Source organism: Arachis hypogaea, chromosome 7 (genome assembly GCF_003086295.3).
Source record: "Arachis hypogaea cultivar Tifrunner chromosome 7, arahy.Tifrunner.gnm2.J5K5, whole genome shotgun sequence".
Lineage (NCBI taxonomy): Eukaryota > Viridiplantae > Streptophyta > Magnoliopsida > Fabales > Fabaceae > Arachis > Arachis hypogaea.
The window spans coordinates 45437656-45449925 of record NC_092042.1 but is presented as its reverse complement, the minus strand read 5'-3'; the positions used below and the strand labels follow the sequence as shown (position 1 = coordinate 45449925).

The 12270-nt window shown below is 38.6% G+C and overlaps 1 long non-coding RNA gene and 1 other non-coding gene across 2 annotated transcripts; one reads left to right on the top strand and one right to left on the bottom strand.

Moving 5' to 3' along the window:
- Positions 1 to 2516: 2516 nt before the first annotated feature.
- LOC140174227 (uncharacterized) lies at positions 2517 to 5432 on the bottom strand. The gene is made up of 3 exons (XR_011863480.1): positions 5279 to 5432; positions 5139 to 5198; positions 2517 to 2980 (listed from the first exon to the last, which is right to left on the bottom strand). It is a non-coding gene; the product is annotated as an uncharacterized lncRNA (long non-coding RNA).
- A 5067-nt stretch (positions 5433 to 10499) lies between these two features.
- LOC112704563 (small nucleolar RNA R71) lies at positions 10500 to 10606 on the top strand. Its single transcript, XR_003155182.1, has one exon. It is a non-coding gene; the product is annotated as a small nucleolar RNA R71 (small nucleolar RNA).
- Positions 10607 to 12270: the final 1664 nt, after the last annotated feature.

The window sequence follows — 12270 nt, the reverse complement described above, 5'->3', positions numbered from 1 at the left end:
GGCCGCCCTGCCATTACCGCCACCATCCACGGTGGCGCGACTCACTGATCCTGATTGCTTTCGCTCCGACTCTAATTCCCTTTTTCATTTTTGATTCTGCCCAGCTCCCAGGTTCCTGCCCTAATTCTGCTTTCTATCAATCTTTCATTTCTGTTGGTTTTCTGTTAATTGGTTAAAAATTGAAATGTTGCATGTCAGGATTTGTTAGAAATAATTGCGGTTAGGTAGCTAGGACTGGATAGAGGATTCTAGGCCTGATAAGTGCTCCGTTTGTGTTCATATTCTGTTTGATCACTTATCTGATGAGTGCTAATTTTGAGTTTCTCTGTATGCAATCTGTGTTGCCTAGATGCTATCTTATTGCCGCTGTAATTAATTGATATTGTAATCATGCTAGTTGTGCTATGTTGCCATCCGGGAACGTCCAATTTTAAGCCGAAATGCTGCCCAATTTTCAAGGAACTATTTTCCCTTCTAATTTCTACTGACAAATTGAACTTGGCATATACACTTTCTATACCTTTGCTTACTGCACACCAAGTTCATATTGGGCTAATTTCCGTTTCTATTTGACTCCTGGGTTCGGCATTGGCCTAATGAAATCAAGTGTTGGTGTACTTCTATGTGCAACTTATTCTTTCTTCCAAATTCAATTTTTACTTGTTCATAGCTGCACATTTACTTTCTAAAGTTCACAGCACCAATTCTTGTGAAAGCGACTTCTGTTAGGTCCATACCTTCATGCTTGTGAACATGATTTGTATGCTTGAACGGTTCATCTCTCATCATACTACTAATTTCTAACTCCACTTTTCTAACTCACTGACTTCTTTACTTACCAACTTCACTTTCACTTGCATTTTAACCTTTTAACCATTCTTTTAAGTCATGATGATGAACATGCCTATTCCTTAAGAATTGTGCAATTGTTTAAAACATTGAATTCTTGGTTTATGGCTATGTTTTCTGTTTTTACTTGCTGTCCATGTTTCAAGTTTAATTCACATCATGTTTGCATGCCATCTATTTTACATCCTGAACATGTTTTACTTGCTTCGTGCTAAGTGCTTAATTGCCTATATTCTATTCTATTTTTCAGGATGTCGGATAAAGGGAAAGGAAAAGCATCATCTTCCAAAAAGAGGAAGAAAACACCAGACCCCACTTTTGCCTCACTGCTTGCCTATGCTCAGAACCCTCTGAATGACATAGATAAAGCAAACCAATTACTACCGGCTCAGGATACGGTCAAATTTCCCAATCTCTATTGTGAACTCAGATTCCCAAGCTACAATTCAAAGAATCTGAATACTGAGAAGAAGCTGGTTATTCCATCGGATTTGACCGACATCATCCACCAGCGTATTGACCGGATGGGTTTGGCTTTTCTGGATAGGGAATTGAGCCGTGTGAACCGATCTTGGGTGCAGGAGTTCTACTGCAATTTCTTCCGCCATACCCTTGACCCGGTACTTGTTAGGGGGATTGAGGTACCTATCACCGAGCAGGCCATTGAGGATGCCCTTACTTGCCGGCCTAAGACCAGTGACACTGATGCATTCATGCAGGCCAAGATAGACCTTCATTGCATGACTTTTGATTTTGAGGCATTGAGAGCAGTGGTAGCCAACCCGGATGCTCCTTGGGTTATGGATGCCGATAACACGGCACCCAAGGGGATACACTTTAGTTATCTGAGCCGAGAGGCCAAGACTTGGCAGCAGATCTTCGCTCATTATGTCATGCCTACGACTCACTTCACAGAGATCCCAGTTGCTATGTTGATCTTGATCAGCTGTGTGATGGAGGGGAAGGAGGTTTATTACCCCCAGCTGATCAGGCGGTTCATGTGGAGAGCCCACATCTGAGGTCTCTTTCCTTTTCCAGTCATGGTCACTCAGATGATTCAGCGAGCTGGAGTTCCGTGGCACCAGGATGATGTATCACCACCTCCACCGCTCCCTCAGAAGGAGCCAGTTACTATTCCGTGGGGATCCTGGGTGCACGAGAAGCCTGCCTCCCGCCGCCGATCTCGAGCCAGAGCAGCAGTTGAGGGAGCTGGACCCTCTTCATCATCAGCCCCTGCAGGAGCATCTACCGCAGCCGCACCTCAACCGATTTACTTACTAGTTCAGCGTCTCTTCCGATACAAGGAGCGCAGCAAGCGCCAGATCATGCGTCGCCTGGATCGGATTGACCAGATGTTTGTTGTAACGACCCAATTTTCAATATGTCTAGATCATACCGGAAACTGAGTGCTACCAATTTGTCTTCCTAATTATTATCTATTATTTATCATATGAGCCTGATGCGTTGTTAAAAGCGTAGTTAAATTGCAAGGTATATTTTTTTTTTGAAAACATTTGGGTTAATAGACGGAATCATACATAATCAATTCACCACTGATAACAGATAAAACAGTTATAAACAACCACACATAAATACATCCCAAGCAGTTGATAACATTCCATGATCCAGCTTTATTAGAACATAGACTGTTAGTTAAAACACCCCTAGATATAGCTAAATAATAACTATATACATATATATACATACAACATCCTAGGCCCTGACCTGTTCAAGAAGTCCCTAAGCTGGCGCCTAGGCTAGCCTAGACTCTATACTCACCTAGTCCCTCTAAACTACTAAAGCGAGGGAAAGTACGTTCTAAGTCTTCACAACTCAAGTCAGGTGGAACGTCATCAAAAGATAGAACATCATCTGCTACTCCTCTGCACGATCAGACTTTTCCACAGGAGGTCTCTCTGGTACCTCATGAAGTAGCCACACAATAGGAATCTCGTACACAGGATTTAGGTTAAAGTGCGCATACGAACGGGGTGCAGACGTTGGCTGGTCTCACAGTATATACATATAAACAGAGAATGATATTCACCCTAGACTCAGAAGACTATCTAGAGCAGAATCCTCGTTGCAGAACCATCATCAACGAACTACGGTAAGGTACTCTTACTTCCATCTGAAGGGGAAGGGAGAGAGAAGGGGTAAGAACTGGGGAGTTCTTAGTAGGGTCGGGGTTATTAGTTACGTTCATTAATCTTGTGTTGTTTAGCAGACTAATAGCAGAATATAGAGAAGTAGTAAACAGAAGACAGATAAATAGAGAGAATAAAGAAAACAGAAAAATATCACAAACAGAAGAATACAAGAAAGTAAAACACAGACACAAACACAGAGAATAGAATACAAACAGAGAAAGCATACATTCATGCAACAATCATAATAGAGAAAATGCACAACCAAGTATGATGCATGTCTAGCCCTAGTGCAGGTAATGAGCTCATCTGTCGGTTACTAACCCGCTCCCGACGATCCAGCAACCTCTGTCTAGATAAGGCTTTCCTATTGGCTATACCCCTGTGTACAGGAAATAACCCCTCTGCCACCACAGGGTCCACTGCATACAGGAAATAACACATCTGCCACTGCAGGGATGTATGCCGACACACCTTCTGTATACAGGAAATAACCCCTCTGCCACTACAGAAATGGAACAGGTGGTCACGGTACTTCTGTAGCAAGAAATAACCCCTCTGCCTTACAGAATTAAAACATGGATCTGTACCGCAGGAAAGCGTTCTCAGTGGTCGCACCACCATCTATCTGACTGCCTTCACGCAGCAGATCATCACACAAATATCTCAGGAGTTGCCATAACGCAACAAATGAATAAACACATCTCTTGGGTTGCCTCAAGCGACAAATAAATATCTCTTGGGTTGCCTCAAGCAACAACTAAATATCTCTTGGGTTGCCTCAAGCAACAATGACCTTTCAACAGGTCCTCTGCTTTTTATTCTCTTTTATAATCATAAATACGCAAGCGGGACAAAACCAACGTCCTTGCCAACAATTTCATAAACTAAATACTTTTCCTCAACAGAATCAGTGTAATTGTCATCATAAGTTATCATTCTCATTATTCATCTCCAGTTACATATTCTTATATCTCTTTCTTTGTTCAACCATACTATACAAACTTTACATCTTTCACTTGTACAAAAGCTTGGCTCAAATCATTTCTCTTTATCATATTACTCTTTTCCCTTCGTATCTCTTTACTCTGTTCTGGTTATTATGTTCTCTGTGTTACTTTATTCTGCTCTGATTTCTCTGCTTAACGTATGTATCTAAAGCTTATGTAAATTTCGGTATGAATAGTTAGCTTGTCCCAAGTATAGGTTCATTAAGTCTATACTGAAACAGTTTAACTTTTCATATTATACCTAACCCTAATCGCAACTCAAGGACTAACTATGTTGCCCTAGTTCGTTCACTAATGTCTGTCTGTTTTTCTGTCATTAAAACTTTACAGACTTTTTCTTCGATTCTTATCTTTTCTTCAACTTTTTATCTTTTATTTATCTTTGCCTCACTAATATGTTCTTATCACTCCCTAAGTATTTTATGAAGGTAATTATGAGATTCTGCACTTAAAGTTGTCTTTCTAAAGCTTTTATAGAAAACTGCCTTTTTCGCATTATTTTATTATTTTTATTAAAATATTATTTTTAATTAAATATTATTATTTAATATTTTATTATTATTTATTATTTTATCATTAATTTTTCGAAAATTACCTTGCCTTTACCTTTTCACTTTCAAAATTAACTTTTTACCCCGGTAACTTTTAATATTTCTACTTTAACCATCCTAACTTTCAAAAATTACCAAATAACCCCTCAAACACCAAAATAATTACTTTCTTGCCCTTTCTAAGATCTAAAAGGTGTTCTTCATTGTTCTTCACCACACTCAAAGTGTTCTTCGTGTTCTTCGTAAATTCTTCAGATTCTTTCTTTGATTTTACCCGTTTTTCAGTCTTTTCAGCAACCGATTTTTACCAAAATTCAAAATAAATTCCCAGCCACTAAAATCCCATCTTTTCTACATGATTTTAACACAAATTGAACCCCAATTTAGGGCCTAGGGTTTCGTTTTCCAGCAGCCATAAGAACACACATTCATAGCTTGAATTTCATCAAATTTCATCAAAATTTCACCAAATTTTCACCAAGAATCAATCATATATGCAACCACTTTTTAGCACAGCCAAGTCATACAACATTCACACAACTCAAACACAAATATTCAAGATTAATTTCGTGACACCCTACCTGGTTTTGCTGCTCCTAATTCAATCAAACTTTCAGGTGGTCCTTAAGCACTTTTTCCTCCTAAATCACACCAAGAAAACACATATTTAACCATGTTTCCTTGAAACCGAATCAAAAGAGAGATGGTGCAGCCAACTCACCTTGATCCCAGCCTTGATAAGTCATATGATCATGTAGAGAAAGAAGAGAGGATCATTTTGGTCGGATTGGAATTTTGATTTGAGTTTTAGTTCAGCAGAAATCAAGCTTTGAAGATTTGGAACTAAGAACTTTTCTCTCTTTTTCTCTCTACCTATTTTCGGCCACAAAGTGAAAATGAGCCAGCCTTGGGGTTTTGGGGGTGTAGGGTGAGTTATGATTGGTTGGCTTGGAGGTGGATTAAAACAATATTAAAATATCTCAGGTGTATAACTACTAAAACTAAATGTATCGGAACACTTGCAAAAACATCTCTAAAAATTATTTTCTGAGCTACTAGCATAAATGACACTAGTAACATATTTATTATGAGAATAAAACATGAATAATGAGGCCTTAGCATTGCTAAAGTCATCAGAGAGTGCTGTTGCTAAGCTGCACCAGTAAACCGTAAACCCGGTTAAACCGATTTTCTATTTTTAACAAAAACAGACCAGGTAAACTTATAATATCATTCAAGCATTTTCTAATACTAATATAATGATAATATTATACTATTATCTCTCTCCTCTCATGAATTGAGTCCGGTTCGTCAAACAGAGACTATTTACGAAAGTCGGAATCAAAACTGCCAACCGATACGGTTCAAAAACTAGGTTCTTCGCGATTGCATTATTGAGCTTGCCTCAGAGGAGGTTCTAGCTTAAGGATGACATAATGATAATGAGGATTGAGATGCTTGATGATATAGCAGAGGTGTTCCCTTTACTGATCTTTTGGAGAAATCCGTACTTTCAGAAAAGATCTCATGTACTCGAAAATCAGGATTTTGGGGCTCTTTTTGGCCCATTTTTTAAGGCTTGAGGCTGAAATCAAAGGCTGTATCAAGGGGGCAACATCTCATATGAAAGGGGAGCTTAGAGAGCCATCTTAGAGTAGGAAAAACACATAGTAGGATTAGCAGTAGGGTAGTATAGAAAATTCTCTGTTAGGGTTTTAATTAGGGTTTGTAGAATTTTATAGTTCAAGTTTTGCTTTTGGGATTTTGCTATTTCATTGTAAGTATTTCTTTAATTCCTCTTTTATTACATTACTTGTTCTACATTTCCTTACACTTTAATTTTCTTTATCAATATTTACTTTGCTTTGCACTTTTGGATTCCTAGTTGTTTAAATTGATGTTTGATGGCTTTTATATGTTTGTTTGAGTTGCTTTTATTGATTTTAATCATTTATGGTTCATAGCTTTTACCATTTTACCAATTTTGCCATGTTTTATGTTTATGCCATCTATGTGTTTGATGATATGCCTATTTTGATTATGGGATAATTTTCACCCTTTGGCTTGGGGAAAATGAGAGTATGGATTACTAGAGCCATAATGTCCAGCATATAGTGATAATTCTTGGGTTGTTAGTTGTTAATAGTTTCCACTAATGCTAGCCTTTTACCAATTAATTTGGTAAGTTAACTAGGAATTGTGGATTAATAACAATTATGCTCACTTGACTTATCCTTCGATGTTAAGGGTTGACTTAGTGAGATTAATCCATCATAATTATCATAGTTGTGGTTATGGTAAGGAAGGGATTCTATAACTCATCCTAAGTCAAGGTTTCATTTATGTTTTGAACCGCATTTTCCTTCACTTTATCGCATTACTTGTATATATTGCATACATAGTTCTTTTGTTCTTTCATTAGTTCATTAATTGCAATTTTGTCTTGTTCTTTTATCTCTTTATTTGTTTGCCTCCTTATCATTGAAAACCCTTTGCTTTCATCACAACCAAAACTGTATGCACTTGTTGGCACTAGTTCCTAGGGAGAACGATCCGGGAGTCTAAATACTCTCAGTTTATATTTGCTTTAATTTGTGACATCTTTAGGATTATAATTTGGTTGAGAGGATTCATTGCCGGTTCGGACTATACTTACAACGAAAATCTATTTAATTCCAAATTGGTATACTTCTCTTTCTATCAATCATCCTTGAATTGAAAAGCGAGCTCGGGCAATATTTTCTTGGGTTCCATCCATCCGAGTTGGATTTCATGGAACACGGATTTAAACCTCCACTTATCAAACGTGATATCTTTCACCGGCTCCTTTCCTTTTTGTCTCTTTGAACTTGATGATGTCATAGTGAGGAATTGGCTAGAAAAGATATAAGTGTGGAAGGTCATGGAGAGTATAATGTATAAAGGAGATTAGCAAGTAACTTGCAAAGAAGGGGAAACAGAGTTGAAGTGTAGGAGATTTGAAGTGTGGGGTGAATGTGAGGTTCAATCACATAGGATGGGGCTATTTATTTGCAGGGTGGTGTGTAAATGAATGGTAGAGATTAATCTTGAATGGTGAGAATGGATGGTGTGTGTGTGAAGTAGCATAAGCACAAGGATCACCACTTTATGAGGTGGTTGGGTTCGGTCTTCAAGGGTAGAAGCTATGGCACATTGATCCCTCAAATGCTTGCATGGTAACATTTCCCAAGGAACTCTATTCAAAGACATGTGCCTAGCCTTTCATGAAGTGGCCGAACTCCCCCCTTTTGCATTGTCTTGTCATTTCCATCCAATTCTTCCTTCGTTTCCCTATGCAAAATAATAAAAGAACAAAATTTAAATTCATATGGTGGCGGGAATTGAAATGTACCTAACTACTTTTTGAATTTTCATCAAATAACTGACTAAGACAAACTAAGTGTTACTCCTGAATTAGAATCAACTTGACTTCTTATGAGTTATGCGTATAACATTAATGAACACCAAACTTAGTTTGTGATCATGTGGTGCAAGGAAAATTGATTAGACTCCTAAGATATACATGATATGAATCCCATGTATCCTCTTAGTGTGCCTTGCACACCAAACTTGTTGTTCACTGTGTGTTTTACGCAAGAATCCACTTAAGTGCTTGTCAATTTTGAATTAATTTTCATGAGTACTACTTTATTAACTACGATCAAGACATAAACTAAAAGGATATAAAGCATGGTTTGCCTCCCATAAAGTACTTCTTTAACGTCATTAGCTTGACGGTTGGCCTTTGTTAGGGAGGTTGATAATGTCTCAGGTCTTCTCCTCTCATGGTAAATCTAACTCGATTTTCTTTTTTGAGGATCTCCACATGCTCCAAGGAGAGAACTCTATTAATTGTGTACACTTGAGGTAGCTGAGATGGAATTATAGGAAAATAAGGTGGGATTAGTGGCTGGTGGATTGATATCACTCTGTCTCCTGGAGAGAAGTTCTCTATCGGCATCTTCTTGTTTGTCCATCCTCTTGGCACCTTCTTCCCTTTTTCTTCTCTCCTTCAAGTGGTGCTTCGGTGATTTTTGTGTCAGGAGGGTCCTTGTTGATTGTCCCTTTTGAATCTTGTGGTTTCAGCTCTCCTTGAACTTCTTTGATTGTTGTATCACTTGGACCTCTTGTTTTCCACCAAGGATGTCTTCAGAGGCTTTGCTTGTGATTCACTGCTTGTTTCCTCCAAGATTGCTTCCTTGTGATCATCCTTCAAGTCTTTGTTCCCTTGTTCTGACTCATGTGATGGGTTGAAGACATGAAAGGTGAGTTGTTCATCATGTATTCTAAATATCAACTCCCTTTGCTCAACATCTATGAGTGCTCTGGTTGTGGCCAAGAATGGTCTCCCCAGAATGATTGGATGAAGATAGCTTTCTTCCATCTGAAGAATCACAAAGTCTGTAGGAAGGAAGTACCTCTCTACCTTAACCAGTACATTTTCAACCACTCCTATTGCTTGTTTCTGGGTCTTGTCAACCAGTTTGAGGGTTATGTTTGTAGATTTTAACTCATTGATCTACAGCTTCCTCATGAGAGACAGGGGCATTAAATTTATGCTCGCTCCAAGATCACAAAATCCTCTGTCAATCATTATATCCCCTATAGCACAAGGACTGTGAAAGCTCCCTGGGTCCTCTTTCTTTGTAGGTAAGTCCTTCTGGATAAGCGCACTGCACTCTTTAGTCATCACTATTGTTTGCCCACCCTTCAAGGGACTCTTCTTAGTTAGCAACTCTTTCATGCATTTGATGCATGAGGGCATCTGTTGGAGGGCTTCAATGAAGGGAATATTGATATAAAGAGACTTAAATGTGTCTAGAAACCTAGAATACTTCTTCTCTTTCTCACCACCCTCGAACCTCTAAGGGAATGGTGCTTTTGGCACATAAGGTTTCAAGATTTCTTTTTCCATTGGCTCCTTCATTTGTGCATAGTTAATTCCTTGTTCTGTCCCTTCCAATTTCTCCTTTGGAACCCCTTGGTTGTGCTCTATTGGCCTGCTAATTTCTTCCTCCAAAATCTCTTCACTTCTTAGAGTGATTGCCTTACATTCTTCCCATATCACATTCTTTGTTTCTCCTCTTGGGTTCTTCTCAGTGTCACTTAGGAAGCTGTCAGTGGGCTTAGGATTTTGCTGAGAGAGATATCCTACTTGGGATTCAAGCTTCTTGATGGCAGCTCCCTGGTTTTGTATATTAGATCTTACTTCCTCCTTGAATGCTTTGTTATCCTTAAATTCCTTGCAAAGTTCTTCAAGCAAAGCTTCAATCTAGGAGATTCTATCTTCAGATGCCTGTGATGGTAAGTTGGAATTTAGAGGTTGAGGATGGCTATTTTGTGCTTGATATGGAGGCTGGAAGGAAGTGTTATGTGGGGCTTGATATGGTCTTTGGTTGGAGTGTTGGTAAGTGGAATTGTTGTAGCGGTTGGAGTTTTGAGGCCAATGATCTTGGGTTTAGTTTTGCTGGTTTCCCCACCCAAAGTTTGGGTGGTTCTTTCAACCAGGATTATAAGTTTTGGAGTGTGGATCTTAGGGTTGTCTTGACGAATTCCCGACATAATTGACTTGTTCCCAATCACATCCTTTCTCTGTATTCACCCCTTCTTGAGTTGGTGGTTGAGTATTGATTGCTGCAACTTAATTTCTCTCCATCTGCTTAGTGAGTTCTGCCAATTGCTTGGTAATCAACTTGTTCTAGGCCAGCAATGCATCCATATGACTCAGCTCCATCACTCTTCTGTTGGTGCTCCAGTCTGAGACATAGAAGTACTTATTATTAGCCACTGTTTCAATAATGTCTATGGCCTCTTCTATGGTCTTTTTGGTATTGAGAGAGCCTCCTGAAGAGTGGTTTAGGGCCTTCTTTGCTTCCCTAGAAATACCTTCATAGAATATGTGCAGCTGCACCCATTCGTTGAACATATCAGGTGGACATCTTCTTGTTAGCTCCTTGTATCTCTCCCAGGCTTCATACAAGGTTTCTCCATCCAGTTGCCTGAAGGTTTGCACCTCAGTTCTCAACTTGATTATCCTCTGTGGAGGGTAAAAATTTGTTAAAAACTTGTTGACAACATCCTCCCAGGTGGTAAGGATCTCCTTAAGAAATGATTCAAGCCATTTAGATGCCTTGTCCCTAAGAGAAAAGGGGAACAAAAGCAATCTATAGGTGTCAGGATGAACACCATTGGCCTTCACAGTGTCACATATTCTCAAGAATGTGGTTAGAGGTTGGTTGGGATCTTCTTGGGCACTTCCTCCAAATGAGCAATTGTTTTGAACAAGGGTGATGAGCTGTGGTTTTAGCTCAAAGTTATTGGCATGAATGGTTGGTTTTAGGATGCTACTTCCATAATTTCCTGGGTTTGAGTTGATGAAAGAGCCTAGAACTCTTCTCTCCTACCCAACATGGTTACCAGCACCTTCCCCAACATGATTGTGTACTTCTTCCTCCATAGTAACTTCTAGATCTTCTTCCAATGCTTCCTCTCCAACTATTCCTTTACCTCTTGCTTTCCTCCTTAGTCTAAGGAAGGTCCTCTCAGGTTCACTATCAAAAGAGGTTGAAGCTCCTCCTCTTCTACCTGTCATACACATAGCAAAACAAGCAAAGAGAAACAAGTGAAGGAATCACTCTTGTCAAGAAATGTGGTTAGAGTGATTGGTGCAATTTGTTAAACAGTTAGTGGATTAGTGTGCATGAATGTGAATAAACAATGAAAACACTTGAAATTGTGAAGAATGAAAGTAAACTAGCTGAATTTCAATCTAATTAAAAAAAGAAAAGTGTTCAATCTAGTTATCCTACGATTTAATAATTGTCAATGCAAAATCAATCCCCAGCAATGGTGCCATAAACTTGATGACGTGAAATCTGTATCACTATAAATTCTCTTCGGCAAGTATATCGAATTGTCCTCAAGTAAAAAAGCACAGTAGAGTGAGGTCGAATCCCACAGGAATTGATTGTTGAGCAATTTTAATTAGAGGAGTTATCTAGTTGAACTAAACAGAATTAAGTTGGGATTTGTAGAAAATTAAATGGCGGGAAAACATAAATAGCAAGGAATGTAAAGAATAGAAAGGTAAATAGCAGAATGTAAATGACTGAAAGTAAATCACAGAAAATAAATTGCAGAAAAATAAATGAAAATAGGGATGATGAGCATCAAAGTAAACAGCAAAATATAGAGAATGGGAAGATAAAAAATGGGAAACTTATTGGGTTCAGGAGATGCTGCATTCTCCGGATTAAGTTCATTCTCATCTCTTTCTCAATTCATGCAACTCATTGATCTCTAGGAAATCTTATGTGATTGAATCCCAATGCCTTGACAATTCAATCTCTCTAAGCTTGAACAATTGCCCAATTCCTTGATCTAATTGCTCATGGGAAAAGACAAAGTACGATCACTGATTATACCACATGTTTTTCTAGATCAAAGTGTTGGGAGGATTATATGTCACTATATCCGTCCAACCCCCAACCTAGTCCAACATGAGAAAGCATTTCTAGCATGGTTTCCTTATCCCTTTTCCAAGGCTCAAAGAAAACCCAATTATGAACAATTTCTCTTCCGAGACAATTGCTTAATTGAATGAAGATCAAAAGCTTTCAAGTAAATCAAAGAGAATGAAAAGAAGAAGAACAATAAGAACTATTATTGATCCATTGAATTACAACAGAGCTC